Source organism: Chiloscyllium plagiosum, unplaced genomic scaffold (genome assembly GCF_037043375.1).
Source record: "Chiloscyllium plagiosum isolate Xiang-an unplaced genomic scaffold, Cpla_swu_hap1 HiC_scaffold_31, whole genome shotgun sequence".
In the NCBI taxonomy this organism is placed as follows: Eukaryota; Metazoa; Chordata; class Chondrichthyes; order Orectolobiformes; family Hemiscylliidae; genus Chiloscyllium; species Chiloscyllium plagiosum.
Window position 1 is genome coordinate 72,947,993 of NW_028270169.1, and position 16,336 is coordinate 72,964,328.

At 45.3% G+C, this 16,336-nt stretch overlaps 1 long non-coding RNA gene across 5 annotated transcripts in view; it reads left to right on the forward strand.

Moving 5' to 3' along the window:
* LOC148142000 (uncharacterized) overlaps positions 1 to 13,483 on the forward strand; it is a 29,311-nt gene extending 15,828 nt beyond the window's left edge. For 3 of the 5 annotated variants that reach the window (XR_015752288.1, XR_015752287.1, XR_015752289.1), the window contains exons 4-5: positions 549 to 655; positions 4,010 to 5,131. This is a non-coding gene — a long non-coding RNA (uncharacterized LOC148142000). Of the gene's footprint in view, positions 1 to 548; positions 656 to 4,009; positions 5,132 to 9,481; positions 9,585 to 10,135 lie in introns of those variants that run through there. The other 2 variants (XR_015752286.1, XR_015752285.1) reach the window with 2 other exon arrangements.
* Positions 13,484 to 16,336: the final 2,853 nt, after the last annotated feature.

Sequence of the window (16,336 nt, forward strand, 5' to 3'; positions counted from 1 at the left end):
AACGTTTCCATCATTCGTGAAGCATTTTAGGAGATTTGTCAATGTGAAAGGCTCCATACAATGCAGGTAGTTGTTGTTATTGTCTGACATCAGGAGAAACAGGGATGAGCCCTCTCTCTTTTACAGCTGATGAACAGCAGCAAAAGCAGGAAGCACTGAGCATGCTCCAGCCCACAATGGGCCTCGGGTTATTGGCGCAGGATCAATAAGAGTGGGGGAACGGGGGCTAGAGGTGCTCGTTGGTCCTTCAACTAATCGGAGTGAATGAGGGGCGGGGCAATACTCAACCACGTGATAAACTTCACTGATAGCGCAGTGTTGTTGTGACCAAGGCATTGGCAATGTGTGAAGGTGAAGGGCAGGGGAAAGGAAAGACATATTGACCAGGAAGAGGAGGAAATTTTCATGGTATGGGATGAGAGGTTTTACAGAACTTAGTGCACATTGTAAAACACAAATTTGAAAATCCCAAATTCTGCACCATTTTCCCTCCCTATAATGCATTTTGCACTCCCTGAAATATCAACTGTGTGTTTCTCCCTCCACAGATACCATTAATCAGTTCCAAAGCTCCATTGCCTGTGGAGAAGGTGATGTTTGACTTCCTTGTACAGCTGCAGTTCGTGGAGTGAAGGTGCTCCCACAATGCGTTTGGGTAAGAGCTGTTATAGATTATTCACTCAGCGACAGTGAAGAGTTGACAATGTATGTGCAAATCAACAACAGTTTGTTTTTTTTATCATGTTTATAATTCCACAGAAATACTATTGAGAACTTCTGACATAAGGCCACAGTTAGGTCAGGTGATCAAAAGAATTGCCAAATAAGCAGGTTTTCAGGAATACCTTAAAGGAGGAAAGCAGGTCTGAGAGGGTTAGGGTGGGAATTCCAGACCGTGTTGCCTTGGCAACAGTAGAAACAGCCAGACAATTGAAGCACTGAATAAACACATCGTTGGGAGTCTGAAAGAAAATGAGTTGTCGGGGTCTCACAGATTGTGTGGTGCAGGGAGACAGGGATGTTCTCAGCCAGGAATTACATCAAGGGTGAGAATTTTAAATTGTTGCTTGTTAATAGGAGCCTTTTGATGGATCAACAAGTTTTGGTACAAGTGAGCATTTGGGCAGTAGGGTTTTAGATACTCTTGAGATTGCATGTAAGTTGAATGTGGGAGGCTGGCCAGGAGTGAGTTTGGATAATGAAGTCTGGAGATAACACAGGCATGGACGAGTATTTCAGTCAATGAGCTGAGACTAGGGTGGAGTTGGGTGTTGTTACTAATGTAGGAATAGTGCTTTTGGAATTGGGCTGCTCTTCCTCCTCATCACTCCCCCTCCCCAATTCACAGATATTGTTCCTTGTTCTATCTGTCTGTCTTTTCTGGTTATGTCCTTCTCTCCCATTCTGCTACAAACTAATATTTGACCCCACCATTGTTGCAAAAACCTATTCCATCCCGACTCTCCCTTTCCTTTCTGAATTCCTTGTATTTGGTGTCCCTTAAGGATCTCGCCATGGTCCCTCCTGTTTCTCACCTACATACTGCCAGGAGGTGACATCGCCCAAAAGCACTGTGTTAGGTTTCACATGTACACTGACAATGCCCAGCTCTCCCTCACCATCATCCCTCTCCATTACTCAGTTATCAAACTGCTCATCACACTCCCACTACGCGATTGGCTGCAATTTCCTGCAATGGAATGTTGCAATGGTTAAACTCATTGCCTTCAGTTGCTATTACACATTATTTCCCCTTACTGCTGAGCCCCTCCCTCTCCCTGGGAGCTGTCTGAGGCAGAACCACACTCTTGACAATATTGCTCTCATATCTGACCCCAAGGTGACCTTCTGATCAGACCTCTACACAATCACAAACACCAGGAATTCCAGTCTCTTAAAATGTTGCTTATCTCCACCTCATTCCAGCTCCATTGCTACTGAAACCCCTTACCCATGTCGGTGTTGTCTTAAACTTGACGAATCCAAACCAGAACCTGTGATTCCGCGACTATTCCAGAATCTGGTTCCAGACTCCCTCATCATGGGAAACATCCTCATAGTATTTACCCTGTCAAACTCCTTAAGAATCCTACATGTTACAATGAGATCACCTCTCATTCTCCCAAATCCAGTGAGTAGAGTCCCAACTTCTTCAGCCTTTTCTTAAAAGATAATCCCTGCAAACCAGGGTTCATCCCAGTCAATTTTCTGTGAAATGCCTCTGATGAATTGACGTATTTCCTTAAATAAAGGGACCAAAACTTCTGTCATTACTCCAGATGTGGTCTCACTCGCACTTTATAAAGTTACTCTCAGGTATATACTCCAAACAACTCCCTTTAAACTTGCACAGATGTTGGAAATGCTCAGCAGGTCATGCAACATCTGTGAAGAAAAATCAGTTAAAGTTTCGGGTCTGGTCACCCTTCCTCAGATACGTTAACTCTAATTTCTTTTCACAGATGCTGCTAGACCTGCTGACCTTTTCCAGAAACTTCTGTTTCTCTTCCTGCTTTACAGCATCTTCAGTTGTTTCGGTTTTCATTTCCTTTAAACTTGCCATCTTTCCTCTAGAATTTGTCATTTCCACCTTGGAAAAAAGATTCACATTTGTTTGGTCTCCCCTATCCTTGGAAAAAAGAAACCATGACAAGTCGCCCTATCATTGCTCCTCATAATTTTATAAAGTTCGATAAAGCCACCTAAAGTGTCCAGTGCTGCAGGGAAATAGCCTCAGCCTATTCAGCCTCTCCCTATGGTTCAAATGTTCCAGTACTAGCAACACCCTGGAAAAACTTTTCTGAACTCTTGCAAGTTTCCCAACATCCATCCTATAGGAGGGAGACTGGAATTGAAAGTAGTATGGGGCTTCCAAAAGTGGCCGAGCCAATAAACTGTAGAACCGAAACATGATCTCCCTACTCCTATCCTCGATGCACTGCCCAAAAACAGCCAGCATACCGCACACCACCTTCACTGACCTGTCTACCTTCAACCACACTTTCAAGGAACTATCAACCCACACTGCATGGTCTGTTTGTCTGTCAACACTTCCCAGGAACTTGTCATTAAGAGGTTATTCTGGTAACATCTTTCTGAAATCAGGGAGACCACAATTGAATGCAGTATTTTAAAACTGGCCTCACCAATGCCCTACTCAGCCACAACGTGACCTCCTAATCCCTATACTAAGTGACCGGATCCCTACAGTGTGGAAGCAGGCCTTTCGGCCCATGAGACCATACCAACCATCGGAACAGCATTCCACCCTAACTCTGTAACCCACCATTACCCAAAGCTAATCCAGCTAACCTGCATGTCTTTGGATTTGTGGGCGGAAATTAAGAGCATCCAGAGGAAGCCCATGCAGACACACAGGGAGAATGTGCAAACACCCCACAGACAGTGGAATCGAATCGAATCAGCACATTCCATTCAATGTTAGTGTCCCAAATGCCACATTCAGCACCTGATCTTCCTGAAACGCTACTTTCCAAGAACTATACAGTTGTTCTGAGCCCTTCAGAGGGAATTAAGGTGAGGAGGAGAAAACAGGAACAGGGTTGAGTTTTAGATGTATAAAATAACTCTCCATCTTCCCCCTCTGTTCCCCCAGTCTCCCCCCGCTCTGTCTGCTCCCCCCTGTCTCCCCCCACTCTGTCTGTTCTCCCCCCCCCCCCCCCCGTCGGCCTGTTCGTCCTCCTGCCCCCTCTTCCTCCCCCACCCACCGTCTCTTCCCCCCCTTTGTTGGTTGCCTCTGCCCCCCTTTCTGTCAGCCACTTCTGTTCCCCCTGTCTGTTCCCCTCCCCTCTCATCCCACTTTCTGTCCCCACCTGTCTCTGTGCCACCCCTCTTTGTCCCCCCCTCTCTTCCCCACCCATTTCGGTCCCACCCCCTGTCTGCCTAGCCTCCCCCACAGTCCCCTAGTTCTGTACTCCCCCACTGCAGGGCAAATAACTTGTCTATTTACCGTATCCATGCCAAGCCTGATTTTAAAAATCTCTTTCAGGTCACCATTCAGCCTCTGATGCTCCAGGAAAACAGCCTATCCAACCCTGGCATCATGCTATAATTCTTTTCTGCTCTCTTTAAAGTTCAAGAACATCCATCTGATAGGAAGGAGAACAGAATTATATGGAATATTGATTCAGCAACTTTTGCAATGTCCTGTACAGCTGCAATATGACCTCCCAACCCCTATACTCAATGCTCTGACCAATAAAGACAAGCAGACCAACTGCGGCCTTCACTATTCTATCTACTTGCTACTCTACTGTCAAGGAACTATGAACCTGCACTCCAAGGACTCTTTGTTTAGCATCACTTCCCAGGAACTTACTATTAACTGTATCAATCCTGCTAAAGTTTGCTTTTCCAAAATGCAGCAGCTTGCATTTTTCTAAACTGAACTCCTCAATTCATTCACCCATCTGATCCAGATCCTCTTGTACTCTGAGGTAATCTCTTTCACTGTCTACCACACCTCCCATTTTGGTGTCATCTGCAAACTTACTAACAATACCTCTCATGTTCACATCCAAATCATGGATATAAATGACGACAAGTAGTGGATCCAGCACCGATCCTTGTGACACAGGCCTCCAGCCTGAAAAGCCCCCTCTGCCTTCTACCTTCGAGCCAGTTCTGTACTCCATGCGATCTAACCTTGCTGACCAGTGTCCCCTGAGGAACCTTGTCAAACACGTTACTGAAGTCCATGTAGATCATGTCCATGCTCTGACCTCAGCAATCCTCTTTGTTACTTTTCAAAAAAACTGAGTCAAAACTGAGATATGATTTCCCATGCACAAAGCTGTTATTAGTATCCAGGATTTAACTCTGTACATTGGGGTCTGCGTTGCCCAGTTATAGGTGTTAATATTCTGGGTGAAGTTCAAGTACGCAGCATTTTGTCAGTGACTCTGTATTGAGTCTTGTTAATGTCACCAACACAGGTGAGTTCCTTTTGAAAGGCAGTGCCTGAATCCCTTGCCCACCAGGAAATAGTGGCACTGTCCTTACCTCTGGACTAGGAGGATCAGGCTCAGAGTTGAGTAACTGCATCTTTGAAGAGGCTGATTAGTAAACCTGCCCAAGCCACCTGTCTTCCAGCTGTCCCTGCCTGAGCCTCCAAACAGAACCTTTCTGTAGTTTCGCTCTTGTCAGACTCTCCCATTGCTCAGTTTGTCCAGGATCCCCTCCTGCTGCTGCACTTTTCCTGCCCCTCACTGACCTGTCCATCCCCCCAGTGTCCTCCACATTCATTCACTGTTCACAATCCCATTGACCCAGTCCTCCAGTCATGCCCCCCTCCACTCAACAGAGACGGCTCAGTGGTTAGCACTGCTGCCTCACAGCACCAGGTACCCGGGTTCGATTCCGGCCACGGGCGACTGTCTGTGTGGAGTTTGCGCATTCTCCCCGTGTCTGAGCGGGTTTCCTCCCACAATCCAACGATGTGCAGGACAGGTGAATTGGCCATTCTAAATTGTCCATAGTATTAGTTACATTAATTAGGGGGAATGGGTCAGTGTAAGTTACTGTTTGGAGGGTCAGTATGGACTTATTTGGCTGAAGGGCCTGTTTCCATACTGTAGGGATTCTGATGTATTGGGCAGCAGCTGCTGTCAATTACCTGGACTCCTGTATGATCGGGAGCACGTGCTGTAGGAGGGGAGACAAGTGCACGGGCGCAGTGCTGGCCAATTTTTGGACTATGTGCAGCATAGGTCAGTGCCTGGGAAGGAGGCTGTGGGTGAGGGATTAATCTATCATTAGCAGCTTCATCCCTCTGGGAGCAGGACCCAGGGGAATGGCCCCTTTCTTGCTAACCTGACATGTGATCAGACTATCAGTGATGCAGCGTTTTGCAGAACGTTATCAGAACTCTTTTGTGAAGATTCAGGGTTGTTATGGAAAGGGACAAGGATGGGCCTGCAATTAGAATTCTAATTTGGCTCATTTTAGTAAGATGGGTCTTAGCCAGAGTGTGCAGGAAGCAGTTTATGCAGGATGGTTCTCATCAGGAAACTGAATTCGAAGAGAGAGTGTGTGAGAACTGGGTGTGGAGGAAAGGAGTGGGGGAATTGGTTTGGATTTAAGTTCACAGAAGAGAGAAATTGTGAGACTGAGGTTTAAAGCTTTGGGGGAACAAGGAAACGACAGTTTAATATTACAATTGTCTTATGAATGTCCATCCTGTATTAACAGTGGTAACTTGTGTGCTCTGTGTAAGGTACTGAAAGGGTGGATTTGCGGATGAGAAATTCAAATTGAACTTCATGTTCAGATCTGATAGTTACTTGATCCGTGCTGATCTGAATATCATTGGCCTTTTCATCTGGAAGGAAAGGTGTGCATTCTGTCCATGGGCGAATATTCCAAATCTCAGTGTGACTGCAAAAGTACTGAGACATGTCCGCATGGTGAGTGTAGAGAGAGATTTCATTTGTTTTTGAAAGTCTGAAAAATCATGGCACAATTAACAATTAAGCCACAACTTTGCTTTGTAGAAGGACAAGTCTTTAATTAACCATGCAACCAGAAAGACACAAGGATACCTGCACCATGGGAAACACTATGAAAACGGGATTGTTGTAAAGGACCGTTCTCGATCATGGATTATAATCCATTGGCGTTGTCACGTCGGTTCCAGCACCGTGGGGAAATACTGGAAATATGATGAATGTAATGTAGGTTTCAGTTATTAAACTGTAAAAAGTGCAGAACAATTTACAAGGATGTTGCCAGAGCTCAGGGGTCTGAGTTATAGGGAGAGGTTGGACAAGTGAGGGTTTTATGTTTAGAGCAAAGGAAACTGAGGGGGTTCTTTTCTAGAAGTGTATAAGCCCATGAGAGGCATGGATAAGGTGAAAACACTCAATCTTTTTCCCAGGAACTCGAGGATTGGACGGCTTGATTGGATCAGTTTAAGGTTAGAGGAGAAAGAATAAAAGGGAAGCTGAGGGGCAATTGTTTTACACAGAAGGTGGTATGTATATGGAATGAGCTGCCAGTGGAAGTGGTTCAGGCTGGAACACTCTCAACAGGTAAAAGACATTTGGACAAATACCTGGATAGGAAAGGGTCAGAAGGAAATGGGCCAAGTGCAGGGAAATGGGGTTAGCGTGGATTAACATTCTGGTCGGCATGGGCCAATTTGGGCCAAAGGACCTGTCTCTATTGTCGGATTCTACGTCTCTAAGTGCATTTGCTATTTCTCCCACTAACTCTGTTGGTATCCTGGGATGTATTCCATCAGGACAATGAGACTTGTCTACCTTTAGCTCCATTAGCTTGCCCTGCTCTAACTCTTTCAAGATAATGGTTATTATCTAGGTCGTCACCTTCCTTAGTCTCCTTATCAATTACTGCCATGTTCTTCGTATCCTCCACTGTGAAGACTGACTGCTGTGTCCTCATATTCCTGAACCCTGCTGGATAGGAATAACTGGGCACACAACTCTGAGAGGTCTTCTTTGAGTCTTTATTGATGAGACGTGGCAGTTACCTGGATAGTGTACATGCAGAACACCTCCAGGCAGCATCAGGTAACTCCCCGCCTGTCCGTTGTGCCGCTCCCATTCTCATACCTTTGTGGTTTGGGACTTTGAATAGAAACTGTCTCTCAGTATTATCTCCATGGCAACGGTCAGTTAGAAAGTCTCGTTCAATTCAGCACTTTGTGGTTAAACCACACACCCCTCCCCCACACCCCTGTGGCTCCCTCAAGTATCTGACAGGCACTTCCGTTTCAGTGGGACTGTCTGTCAGGATTCTGATGTGGAGGAGCCAGTGGTGGGGTGGACAAAGTTTAAAAACCACACATCACCAGGTTATAGTCCAACAGGTTTATTTGGAAGTACAGGCTTTAGGAGTGTGCTGTGAGTTTTAACTTGATCAGGATTATCTCTATGATAACAGTTAAGTGCTTCAACAATTACAGAGGCCATATGTTCCCCACACAATAGGTTCCCCTCTAGCCGTGTAAACTGCTATTCTGGCCCTGGGGATAGCTACTCATCACTTTTCTCCCCAAATCCCATCTAGCTTTCTGTTGATCTTTAAAGTTTTTCTAATCTCCTAGTTTCTCCTTGGTCTTTGGCAATTTGTATGCTTTCTATTTCAGTTTGATAGACTCCCTTATTTCCTTAGCCTCCCATGGCAGATTATTCCTTTTCCTACAGTCCTTCCTTTTCCCTGATATATACTTTTGCTGAGCACTTCAAAAAATTGCTTTGATATTCCCGCACTAACCGTCAACTTTCCCACCATAAAGTCTTTGTTTCCAGTCTATATTCGCCAACTCCTGCCTCATCCTATTGTAGTCTCCTTTTGTTTAAGCACTGGATCTTGGGAGTGAATCTATTCTTCCAGCTTTCCATCTATGTTCTAAGTTCAATCAGACTTATCAGAAGTCTTTTATCAGATTACGAGGGGAGGCGATGTTTCCTGGGTGTTTTGGTTTTCATTGTCAGTGACCTTGGCTTTGTAATAAAGTACAGGATATATATTCACAACAGCATACTCTGGACGCTGCGAATGTACGATGCAATCTAAAGCCATAAATCACTGTCTCCCCTCAGTTTAAAATTGCAAAATCATTATCTCCTACACACTTCCTCACTATCTAAGCTTGGAACACTAATCCACCTGACTATCTGTCATTTTCCGAAAATCTCCTTTGGTGAAGGTGGTGATTTTTGGATTCTTCTTTCCAGTTATTACCGTAAGAAGATAAGCACTGGGCACTGGAGAACCAGCCCCACCATTAATATGGTGATGATTGAGCTCACATCAGTCTCAGATGAATTTTCCCGCCTGCTCTCTCTCACCCTTCATCTCATTGCAAATTCAACATCTGTATCTCTTTATTAAATTGGCCCATTGTCATCGACATCCACCGCAGTTTAAAAAGGGAATTCCACAGATTCACAACACATCGAGATAAGGACATTCCTCCTCATGAGAATAGAATAGAGTCCCTATAGTGCAGAAACAAGGTATTCATCCATCGAGTCCACACCAACCTATGATGAACATCCCATTCAGACCCACTCATTCCCTGTAACATTGCATTTCCCATGGCTAATTGTCTAACCGGCACGTGCATGGACACTCTCAGCAATTTAGCATGGGAAATCCACCTAACCTGCGCATCTTTGGACTGTGTGAGGAAACTGGAGAACTGCACGAAACCATGCAAACATGGGGAGAATGTGTAAACTCCACACACTCATCTAAGGTCCCTGATGCTGTGAGGCAGCAGTGCTAGCCACTGAGCCACCTCTTCTTAAAACCTACTGCGCCTTATTAAACTCCCTATCCCCCATTTGGCTGAATCTATGTTCCTTACGTCAGAAACCAGGTTGTCTAAGCGGATGTCTCAGTAAATCCCAGTGACAGCCCACATGTCCCGTATGTCTGAATGGGGATCCGATACACAACATCCTCCATCCCACACTTTTCATTCATGTTCCAGAGACACGGCACCAGTGCCCGCATGAGGACTGCAACTCCCAAATTCCGAGGCAGGGACCACACGTCTGTGGGGAAACCTGGTACTGCACAAGTACAGAATGTGGGTGAGTTTTGGAGTGTGTGCTTTGGGGTAACTAGTGGAAAGTATTTCACACTGTCATTATCTGGAGAAGGAATGTATTTGCTTGTAGTATTGATCTGTTGGAGGGTCAAAGTGTCACCACACCACATAGGACCAAGTTACATTCCCAACTTGTCATAACACTGGAATCTACCAATGAGAAACAAAGAAGGAATCTACCAATGAGAAACAAAGGTTCCTCTTCTGTCCAGGATCTGCCACCTTCCTGTCTGTTTCCTTTTGTTTCATTCTGCTGTTACATTATTGACTTGCAGCAACTGAAGGGAAAGGAAGTGAACCCAGAAAGGGTGCAGAATCTAACCAGGGACGGGAAGTGGTGGCATAGACCTGTTTATCAACAACTCCATGAGAATGGGGAGGGTGTACATTAGGGGATAGTAGAGTCAGAATGGTGGGAGAGAGTAAGTGTGCTGGAGGGTTACAGCTTTTGGGGAAGAAGGGGGAAAACGATATTCCAGAGAAACTAGAATTGTCTGTTCTGAATTTCTAATCTGTACATATTCCTTTATACAGGGTGCTAGATGGTGAAGATTTGCAGACTGAAATCTCAAAATCATGTGCAGATTGTGATTAAGTTAACCAGAATTTGAAGAACCAAAGATGGAGAATCACTCGGCCAAAATCCTGCAACACTCTCCCTCCCAGCATTGTCGGTCTATCTGCGCCAAATGGACTGTGAATTGTACAAGACAGCAGCTCACTACCATCTTCTCAAGGGTAACGAGAGATGGGGAATAAATGCTGGCTGAGCCAGTGATGTCCATATCCTGGAAACGGTTTCTATCTCTAGTTGCTGAAACCCCGTTGATGTTACTGCAGGATGATGAGGGAGGCTGAGTGTATCCTCCAGGAGCCAGCACCATCACATTACTCCTGCCTACACCCACACAGTAACACAGCAACGCCACTGGAACAAAAGGCAGTGAAGCCCAAGGAGGACTTAGATATAGTTGTTTGAGCTGAAAATGTGTTGCTGGAACAGCGCAGCAGGTCAGGCAGCATCCAGGGAACAGGAGAATCTACGTTTCGGGCATAAGCCCTTCTTCAGAAATCCCTTCCATAGTTGTTTGAGGTAAAGTCATGAAAGGGGATTGGAACACAGCAGGAACAGGAGATTGAGCTGCATGGTTAGCTGTTTCCCCTTGAATCGTGGAGCAGGATTGAAAGGCCGAATGGCCTCCTGCTGCTTTCTCCCAGGTATGTATATAGCGATGGAGCCGCGGTAGGAAGAAGTGGGCAGGGATTCTCCAGGAGATTGCACTTCCACATCAGTTTTCAGTGAGGGATGGTTTGATGGATTTTATTTATCATTTGTCCTTAACACAAAGTTTGTGAATTTAGTTTTAAAATATTGTAGCTGTTTATTCCACAATAAATAAAACTAAAAGAAAAGAAATGAAACTATCTGAATATGACAGTTTTTAAAAATTTCAAATTTTGTAAAGAAAAATCCTGTCTATTCCCGGACACCATCACTTTCCAGTTACTCAAACTCCAGGGAAATATTCCCTCCCTTTCTGAACCATTGGTTTGATTTAACTGCTTTTGAGTTCTTCTTTTGTGAGCTGTCAAGTGTTCTATTCCCCCCCCCCCCCCCCAATTTCTCGTACCCAGAAGTGTTATTTTAGATTACAGATTAGATTGTATTACAATGTGGAAACAGGCCCTTCGGCCCAACAAGTCCACACTGACCCGCCGAAGCGCAACCCACCCATACCCCTACATTTACCCCTTACCTAACACTAGGGGCAATTTAGCATAGCCAATTCACCTGACCTGCATATCTTTGGACTGTGGGAGGAAACCGGAGTACGCAGAGGAAACCCACGCAGGCACGGGGAGAATGTGCAAACTCCACACAGCCAGTCGCCTGAGGCGGGAATTGAACCCGGGTCTCTGGCGCTGTGAGGCAGCACTGCGAACCGCTGTGCCACCGTGCCGCCCATCACACAGCTGTGTGAATGGTTCACATACTTCTTTGTTTCTCATTGGTTGATTCCAGTGTTATCTCACACAGCTGAGCAACATTCCCACGTTCATCATTAATCCATTTTGGGATTTTGTTAATATACAATCACCAGCAGTAAACCACCCGTGTAACCAATTGAATAATTACAAACAAAGCCCATTACAGGCAAAGCAAACCATTAAAAATGACAGAGTGGGAAGGGACCAAATTAAAGTAGAGTTAGGGGTGAAGGGGAAGCAGTGGAGGTAAAGCACTGTATCCCCTACCATGCCCACCTCTATCCAAAGGCATCGAGAGCATTGATACATACCACATACTCCTTCTCCAAGGACACCCTGCTTTATCCTCAATCATAGAATAGAATCCCAACAGTGTGGCAGGAGAGCATTGGCCCATCAAACCCCACCAACCATCCAAAGACCATCCCACATGGAGCACTCCATCCCTGTAACACTGCATTTCCCATGGCTGGTCCACCGAGTCTGCACAATCCTGGACACTGGACAATTTCGCAAATTTGTTCCACTTAACACACAAATTTTTGAACTGTGGGAGGAAACCAGAGCACCTGGAAGGGGCCCACACTATTCTGGGGAGAATGTGGGAACTCCACACAGGCTGTTGACCAAGGCTGGACTCCAACCTTGTACCTGATGCTGTGAAGCAGCAGTGCTACAGTCACAATTTAAATTAAAACAGATGACCCCTGCTCATTGCTGTTTGTGGAGAATTACTGCCCAGAGAGACATCCTGAGATTCAGAAAGAGACAATATAAATTCAGTCAACTCCTGCCGAGTTAATGTGATTAACAACAACATCAATACTCCAACAGTGCCACCAGACCTCGTACCTACTCTATCATTTACGATTTTTAACCCATGGGAAGTTTGTTACCAGCTTCGATGACAGCCATAATGCTCTGACCACTTTGACGGAGCCAGTGCAAGTCAGTTCTAATAGTTATCAATAGATTGTATCTAAACAGGATGCCCCACAACAAGAAGTGCTCTGACACTCAATGCCCGTAAGTCAAGGTTATTTTCCTAAAACCACTGACGTCTGCCAATACCATTGAAGAAATTTTATACAGTAACCTTTAATTCTCAATTGCCAGTTCCAGTCCATGAAGCAGCCAGTAACATGCCAGTGAATTGAATTCTAACAGCAGCATTGCCCTGGCAGGAGAGATTGAGGAGCTTGAAGCTGTCTTCTCTGGAGCATCTAAATATGAAACACTTCAAATGAACAAAAATCCTCAAGAGCTCGATAGGATAGGTACAGGAAGAATGTGCTCCTAGGCTGGTGTGTCTGGAATAAAATAAGCGCTAACTACGGTATCTTCACCCAGCATCCCCTTTAGCTGCATAAATGTTTAAGATTTATTTGCTGCTCTAATTCCACTCTCTTGATCACTCCCACTTTTAACTACTGTAATGTTGATGACTGTGCAAATGTATAAAATTTAATTTAATCCGTCCCAAAACCTTTCTGTACCTGTGTCTCACTTGTGTTCACCGAGACACTCATTCAATCTGACCTCTTTATAAACCCTGCCCTGATATTTCCTTAGATGGCTTAGAATGAAATATTCACTGAATTGTTACTGTACAAAAGGAGGCTGATTGGCTCATCAGCTCTCCAAAGGATCACCTCACTGAATGCCATTCTTCTCCCTTTCCCCCATACACCTTCCCATTCGTCCATTTCCAATAACACCGGCGAGTTCACAAGTAACCACAGTGATTGGATTTGTTTTGTTTGTTCATGGGATCATGGCATCACTTGCTGGGGCAGCATTTGTCATCCATTCTAACTGCCCAGGAGATGGTTCAGAGTCAACCACATTATGCAGGGTCTGGATTCACATGTCGGCTGGACCTGGTCAGAATAAACACCGTTTCCCAGACCCAATGACATGAAGAGTTGTTTTCTGGCCTATTATCCTATTTCAGAAATGATAATGAATGATGTTTGCAGTTGAATTAAAAGTGAAAGACCAAAATTGAACACGTCCTCCTGTTTTCTCAGTTGCTATTGACAGTGTCATTCCCCTTGCACCAGAACCTGTTCCAGAGAGTGTTACAGAAAATGCAGAATGGTCAGCTGCAGGTGGTTAGGGTTAGGGTTAGGGTTAGGGTTAGGGACTGAACCTTTATTCTCCTGTCATGAACCTGGCATGAGGAAAACGTGATGACAATCAAAGCTAGTTAGAGTCACAGAATCCTGTGGGTGGAGAACGAGGCAATCCGGCCCATCAAGTCTGCAATGACCTGCTCTCCCACCCTATCCACATAACCCCACATTAACCATGGTTAACCCAACCCACCTAACTTGCACACGCCAGCCCATGTTAGCATGGCCAATCCAGTAACGCTGCACATCTGTGGGAGGGTCACAGATTAAATCCAAATGCTTGGAATTGTTGATGAAGGCTCACAAATACATTTCTCTGACGCAAGTGCTGCGTTTTAGAAAATAAAATCTGGGGGAAACTGCAATCAGAAAGATTTCCAATTATCTCTAGAGGAAGAGAGTTCCAAACGTGAGCTACTGACCCAGGGGACCCAGTGAAAGTTACAGAGATCTGGAAACCATCAGAAATGTAACAGGTTGTGAGGAAGGTGGGGTGCGACAAAGACAAAAAGACAGTCTGTCACATGGGGGAAGGCAGGAGAGATTAAACAGCAGGAATGATAGTCTCTCAAGGCCACGGGGAATGGAGTTAGGGCTGGGAAAGAAACAACGATACAAAGTGTGCACCTGTCAAAGATATACATTATAAAAACAGATTATAACAACATAGAAGGCAGAGTTCACAGTCTGAAATTGTTGCTCTCATTGGTGAGTACAGAACGCTGTAAAGCCTGGGTAGTTCTATCGCAGCCAACACATGCAGGATGGGCCAAGCGGCCTTAATCTGTGCTGTACCTTGCTGATAAATTTATTCTGTCATTTGGAGCTAAGGTCTGATGATTCTCAGACCTTAATTGGACTGGAGTTTAATATTCTGGAGAAATGTCAAATAAATCATAATGATCCCATTCTGTAGACCTTCATCCTTGGCCCTGCATGTTCTAGCATTTCAGTTACATTCATGTCCTTTTATTCTAATGTGATGCTTCTTACTGCCTCTACCACCCCATCAGTGAGTATCTGCTCCCCACCATTTCTGAGTGAAATACTTTCTCCCCTCCCCTTCTTTCTGAGAATTAGTTACAACCTAAAACCTCCAGTTACTGATCCATCTGTTAATGAATAGCTCCTTGCTATCCAATCGATCTGGATTCCTCAGCATCTTATCACTTCAAGAGAAAATGAGGTCTGCAGATGCTGGAGATCAGAGATGGAAATGTGTTGCTGGAGAAGGGCAGCAGGTCAGGCAGCATCTAGGGAACAGGAGAATCGACGTTTCGGGCATTAGCCCTTCTTCAGGGCTGAAGAAGGGCTAATGCCCGAAACATCGATTCTCCTGTTCCCTAGATGCTGCCTGACCTGCTGCGCTTCTCCAGCAACACATTTCCACATCTTATCACTTCAATAAAAGCTCAGCTCATCCTCCTTGGAAATCATCCCCAGCCTATCCAGCCTTCCTCAGAGCAGAAATTCTCCAATTGGAGAAACATTCTGATCAATCCTTTCTGGTGAGAACACATCACCCTGGAATGTGGGGAACAGAACTGAATGCAGTATATTGGCCGTGGTCACACAAGTGTTGCTGACCTCTGTGTTCTTGTGGTTGTTGCTGACACAAGAAGTGTCCTGGTTTTCCCAAATGGAACATGATGTGCACTCCATGAGACTGGGATTCCCCACCATGAGTCTGATATTCTTGTTGGTTAATATCTTGAAGAGAACTGTCCTCAGAACTCCAACTGTGCTCTGACTTCATTCACAAATGGATGTGGCTGGACTGCAGATCTTAGATCTGTTCTGTTGTTTCGCAGATTGCTTCACTCTGTCTATCACTTGCTGCTTATGCTGTTTGGCACACAAGTAGTCCTCTTTGGTAACTTCATCAGGTTAACACCTCATTTTTAGGTATTCATGCTGGGTTACCGGCATGGCCTCCTGAATTCTCTCAGTTGACTGAGGGCTGATCCTGTGGTTGATGGTAAGAGGTAAGTTGGGGGCATGCTGGGCCGTGATTCTGTAAGCTTTGTTGGAGTACAACTCTACTGCTGTTGTTGGAAGGAAAGAGCTAAACTCTGACACTGGAGGCCCTTTACAAGACGTTACATGCAGTATCATGAACACTGATAGGCCAAGACAGGAAATACGAGCAACACTGTATAATGATGCAGGATCGCAACTGCAGCAAGGGGAGATTAAGAGCCACGTGACATAGGAGTAGGGAAAGAAGCAGCTGATCAGATTGTCTCCTTCATAGTCATAAAGAGACTCTGTGAGATTATTGTACTGTTGGGGGTGAGGATGGAGGAGGTTGGGGAGATTAGATTAGATTAGATTACTTACAGTGTGGAAACAGGCCCTTCGCCCCAACAAGTCCACACCGCCCCGCCGAAGCGCAACGGACCCATACCCCGACATTTACCTCTGACCTAATACTACGGGCTACTTAGCATGGCCAATTCACCTAACCTGCACATCTTTAGACTGTGGGAGGAAACCGGGGCACCCGGAGGAAACCCACGCAGACACGGGGAGAATGTGCAAACTCCACACAGTCAGTCGCCAGAGGCGGGAATTGAACCCGGGTCTCTAGCGCTGTGAGGCAGCAGTGCTA